General features: G+C 33.8%; 1 long non-coding RNA gene across 1 annotated transcript; it reads left to right on the top strand.

Annotated features, from left to right (window-relative positions):
• Positions 1-3593: 3593 nt before the first annotated feature.
• On the top strand, positions 3594-6102 carry LOC128201226 (uncharacterized). Its single transcript, XR_008253122.1, has 3 exons — positions 3594-4137; positions 5198-5327; positions 5874-6102. It is a non-coding gene; the product is annotated as an uncharacterized LOC128201226 (long non-coding RNA).
• Positions 6103-6247: the final 145 nt, after the last annotated feature.

Below are 6247 nucleotides of genomic sequence, written 5' to 3'. Positions count from 1 at the left end.
GTAAAGATTAGCCCTAGACTTATAAATACCAAACGTGGCCCAGTCACAAAACTTTGATTTTACACTAGTTGAAAATGTTTTTGTTTTAAATTCACTGCTAGCTTCATGTTCAATTAAATTAAAAATATGTTCACATACAATGTCCGGGTCATATTGAGGTACTATGACACTAGATATTTTATGTTCAATTTTATTTTTAAAACGTGCCAAATTCTTTTGTGTTATTTGTCTGCATGTAATTGTTTGAGTCCCTTTGGATCCCTTAGTTTCAATTATAACTTTTTGTCCGTAATGATCAGATCCAAGACAGTCGAAATTCATTTTCACCTTTACTTCACAATTACAAAAAACATTATCTATACAAGTGGCAGAATTTCCTGCGACCCTAGTGGGTTCTAAAAAAAGATTGTGCAAATTAAATGATTTAAATAAGTTAATCAATCTTAAGCTTATTGAGCATTCCGATAATAAATCAACATTAAAATCGCCACATACAAATAATGTTTTATTCCTCCGTGCGACTCGTCTCAATGCTTCCTCCATAGCCAGTTCAAAAGAATCAAAACAAGCCGATGGCGGACGATAAACGCAAATTATTATACAAGTAACTAATTCTACGCAAGATAGTTCAATTGTTTGCTCAATAGAAATATTTACAATGTCTTGACGGTTTTTATATTCTACATCATTTTTTAAAATAATAATTGACCCGCCATGAATGGCATTGTTCCTAGCAAAAAAACTAGCTATATTATAATGTTCAAAAGGACAAATTATTTCATATTGTTTAAGCCAATGTTCTGTCAGACATAACACCCGTACATTGTTAGATTCTAAGAAAAGACTTAATTCAAATTCTTTGCTGGAGAAGCCACGAATATTTTGATGAATAATGACCATATCCTGTGGCTTAACCAATGTCGTAGATGTTAGTTTAAATTAACACATGTCACATTATTAGTATAATTACTAATATTACTAATTAAACCCGTTATACTACTTATAATGGGATCATAAATGTTATACGCTAGTAAACTAGCAATAGTCTTTTTTTGTTTTTTAGGAAGATAAAAATTACCTCCCGTCATATAATAATTTGTAACAAATTTGTTACTTTCAAAATAAAATATATCATTACAATGATATGTCATCGAATAAATTAAATTATTTATACTATAAATGAACTTATTCTGTTCATTAGTCAGGGATTGAGAGTAGGGAAATGCGCATAATAATATTTTACCTATACCAAGCTCCACTATATTATATAATGATTTTATTAAATTAACTATATCAGATTTACGCATATGCAAACAATTCCCTAACGCTATTACTAGGGTCGTGTGAATATATATTTTTCATTTACTATATTTTTTATAATCTTATATATACCTGATCCCGGAAAACAATTATTTATATATTCGATAATAAACTACCTAAATCCTTGCCAAATTCATCTGAATAAACAATTGTTCTCCTGATGGTTTTATGTACAGTGCTGCATTTATTTACTTTTGTACTGTTTCGTGTGGGTAAACATGAAACGTCTGGCTCCGTGACGGATGAGATATCAATGTTCAACTGATTATGGTGGGACGGTTGGATATAGTTATCAGACTCTGGTGAATTACAGTGACATCTATCCGTAAGAGAAACAAACCGCTCCATGTTGTAGGTACCTAATTTTATTAAATTATCCAACTGATCAGAATATTCATGTATTTCATTCTTAGCTGATTCGTATTTCAAAGATAAATTGGACAACGAGTTCTCTAATAGTTTAATTTTTTGTGATAATTCATCTATTTCTAAATCTTTGTTATATATTTTTTCTTTACAATTATTTAATTCTATTGATAAGTCAATTTTTTGCTTCCTAGTAATAATTGATTTTAAACACTTTTTATGACTTTTCACTAAATTTTCTGATTTTCGAATAAATTTATTTAATTTTACATATTTTTTTAACTTCTTACTACTATGAATAGGTACTTTATTAGGACTATAGGAGCTTGGTGTATTTGTCAAATCTATGGTCACAAGGGGCAGAGCAGATGTTTGATCACTAGTAGTATTTAACATTTCTGTATACAGATCCATGGTCTCGTTATAACTACTCAACCGCCTGTGATCCAACAAAGATTTATTTTGTGATTGAACTTCCTCAAGGTGCCGCTCTAGATGAGTGATTTTCTGCAATGCTGACTCATATGTGTCTCTGCACAGATCATATTTATTTACAATTTCTTGAAGTTTTTCTTTTTCGATATGTAGAACTTCAAAGTCTGTACTGATCTTCACTAGGTCATTCTTCAGAGCCACATATTTATCAGACATCAACTTAATTTCAATCTCACTTTCATCTCGTTCCTGTAATAAGGCCTTATTTAATTCATTGGATTTTTTTAACTCTAAGAGTGTCACCTTGAGCTTAGCATCAAGATCACATGCTCTGCGGGACATCATTTTTAATTATTATGTTAAATATCTACGAAACAAGACAACAATGAATATTATTCAATAGAAGAAATACAGTGTTGAAAGTGCGCTATTTCCCTTCAATAAAATAATACAATAAATAATTTAATAATAAATAAATGTTGTTAGTAAAAACTTTAAATACCAATACTGTTACAAAAAAAATAATTAATCTTATATATTACCACTACAGTAAATATGTCTTAATTTGTCATATGATATCTAGCAATGGCTATGGATTACTAATATTGTATTGTTATTTAATAAAATACATAAGTTTAGTTTCGCACAGCTATTTGGAATATATTATCAATATGATAATAAATAAATTTTATGAGCTGTAATTATTGCAATAATATTTTATGTTAGTGGGTAGTTTTTTTTTTTTCCTCTCAACAACAACAACCGATCTTCACTATCGAATATTTGACTTTAATATTATTGTTTATTTGTAAATGGATATAGTAATAGTGAAGTGTAATAACTGTATTTAATTATTAAAGGAGTCAATAGAAATCCAAGACTTCTATTGTAAATTACCAATACTTTGACAGTTGGCGGTCCCACAAATTTAGTAACGTAGATTTTTGTCACAAAGAAATCACAGATTTGCACACCAACAACAATCGACGTTACTTATGACCAAAACTCACTGATTATATACACTAGTATCGTTATTTCACAAGTAATAAATTAAAAACAATAAATAAATAAGAGCCAACTGACAAAGACTGTTATCGGCAGTGTTGCCAGAGAGAAAAAAAAAAAAAAAAAAAAAGAGGGAGTAAGTATCGATTGCTTAAAATATTTTCAAGGTACCTTTTACACTAAAGTCCCTTAAAATAAGACTATCTCTAAAAACTTTAATTTTATATTATATTTGAATACTAAGTATTGGCCTGTAACTTTACACACGTGATGTCGTATTGCCTCTTTTAAGTTGAAATTTCCAAAAAAGCTTTTCCTTAGCAGTTGTTTAGATTAAAATAAATCGTACATATGCATTCCAAATTTAAAATTACTAGACTTAGAAATTTTACCTATCCATTGACAGTAATTTAGGACAAAAGTCGATTGCTTGGGTACCTCTGTCCCATTCGTGTTTCTACCGTGAAGCAGTTGTGTTTGCATGGCTGTGTTTCGGTTTGAAGGATAGGATATGGCGTGAATTTACAGGGTACAGAGGAATAACACCTGAGTCCTCAGGAATGGCAACGCATGGGGGGTATCATGGGCGAAACAGTATACTCTGTTATGTCCATGATACTGCTCATGTCTATAGGCGACGGTTATCACTTTCCATCAGGTGGGCCGTCAGCTTGTTTGCCATTCTAAGTCGTATAAAAAAAAAATAAAGAACTTTTATGAGTATTATTTATTACATCTGTGTATACTGTTTTCCTTAGATTAATAAGATGTGAAGATTAAAAAAAAAAAAAAGAAAAACTTAACAGTAGACAGTTACTGGCTGGTATAATAATAATACTGGTATAATTTTAGGCCAAAACATCGCAATTTGAGCACCAAAGTTGTTATAAGGAAACAACGTAGAAAAAGACAGAAAATCTTGGCGAAAGATCTATTTTTGGATTATGCGAAAAATACGACATTGCACGGACTGCGATATGTAGCGCAGAATGGACTTAGCGTCATCGAGAAGTAAGTACCAGAGGCAGACTGTACAAAAGTCGATTGCTTGGGTACCTCTGTCCCATTCGTGTTTCTACCGTGAAGCAGTTGTATTTACATGGCTGTATTCGCTTTGAAGGGTGGGATATGGCGTGAATTTACTGGGTACAGAGGAATAACACCTGAGTCCTCAGGAATGGCAACGCATGGGGGTATCATGGGCGAAACAGTATACTCTGTTATGTCCATGGTTACAGCTCATGTCTATAGGCGACGGTTACCACTTTCCATCAGGTGGGCCGTCAGCTTGTTTGCCATTCTAAGTTGTATAAAAAAAAAAAACACACACACAACCACTCTTTGGAATCAACATCCAGCAGCAGTATTTCGGAATCGATACGACAACATAACCTTCTGAGAAGAGAAAAGAGCATATTCCTTTTTAAAAGGCCGGCAGCGCGCCTGCAATGCCGTTGGTGTTACGGGTGAACATGGGCGGCGGTAGTCACTTACCATCAAGTGAGCCGCATGCTTGTTTGCCCCCTGTGTTGTAAAAAAATCTGTAATAATGGAATATATATACCTACCTATTACATACCTATTATTATATATTTATTTATCTATTTTTCAGTCTATAAATAAATATTATGTGTGAATAGAACAGAAGATAGGGATTGTCAGTAACAGGGTCAAACAGCCTCATTGCTAGCAATATACCGTATCAGGTCGACCTTTACGTGATTCCTGTTGGAGACCATCGTGATAAATTCTTATGGACTTCGTCACTATGGGCTAACTGAGCTGGTTTCATTCTCACCTATTGTCCCTCACTCCCCGTCAGTGTATATCGATAGAGCAGGCGAGATTATGATTCCATTATCATTGATAACACATCAAGTCGACACCTAAGCGGTTCGTCCTGGAAACCACGATTGACCAATTGACTTTCTTTCATCCTCACCTATTATCTCTCACTACTGCCTCGCCTGTATACATCCAGAATGCAAGCGAAGTTACCATTCAATTTTGACCCATAAAATGAAACAATTTAGATCGATTATTGTTTCACACGATGTGTTTTTGTTTCCAGATTGTTCTGGCTGCTAACCTTCATATTAAGCGTGGCGCTGTGTTTTCTATTAATACGCAATGTTTGGATGAAATGGCAAACGAGTCCTGTCATAGTCAGTTTCAGTGAAAAATTCGTGCCTGTCGAAATGGTGAGAAATGTCTTTATTTTTTATGCAACTTAAAATGACAAACAAGCTGACGGCCCACCTGATGGAAAGTGGTAACCGTCGCCTATAGACATGAGCAGTACCATGGACGTATCAGAGTATACTGTTTCGCATATGATACCCCCCATGCGTTACCATTCCTGAGGACTAAGATGTTATGCTTCTGTGCCTTGTAATATCATTGCCATATCCCATCTTTCAAACCAAAACACAAACATGCAAACACAACTGCTTCATGGCAGAATCATCAATGGGACAGAGGTACCCAAGCAAACAACTTTTCCCTCTAGTAATCATTAACTATCATTATTACAATAACATGAACATAACAGAGTATACTGTTTCGCCCATGATACCCCCCCATGCGTTGCCATTCCTGAGGACTCAGGTGTTGATGCAAATGAAGAGTTTATCAATGTATCTATCTACTAAAAGGAAATTCACGTAAATATTTTTCAATTATATTTTTTTAGACATTATTATTATTATTATCGTAATGCTGTGATTAATTCAATTTATATATTGCAGGTCCCCTTCCCGTCTGTGACAATATGTCCGGACATAAAAAATCGGGCATCGGTATATAATCATTCGTCTGAAGTCTCGATGTTGAACCACGAGAACAATTCTTACATTGAACAGTATGTCACCATTACCACCAACCACTCTTTTATTACAAACTGCGACATGCAATGTATAATTATTTTGTTTCATCATCATCAATCATATGAGCCGTTGACTATCCATTGTTGAACCAAGATCTCCTCCATAAAGGAGTTTTGCCAGTAGTTGCCACGCTTGGCAGGCGGATTGGTAACCGCAGTTAGACTTTAATGATGTGTTAAAAGAAACGCTGCTAATGTCTCGACCAAGTTCCCTTATTCGCCTCTTACGATACTTGC

The sequence above is a fragment of the Galleria mellonella genome, unplaced genomic scaffold (assembly GCF_026898425.1).
Source record: "Galleria mellonella isolate WM207_F2 unplaced genomic scaffold, CSIRO_AGI_GalMel_v1 utg37, whole genome shotgun sequence".
Lineage (NCBI taxonomy): Eukaryota > Metazoa > Arthropoda > Insecta > Lepidoptera > Pyralidae > Galleria > Galleria mellonella.
This window is presented reverse-complemented; position numbering and strand designations above follow the sequence as displayed.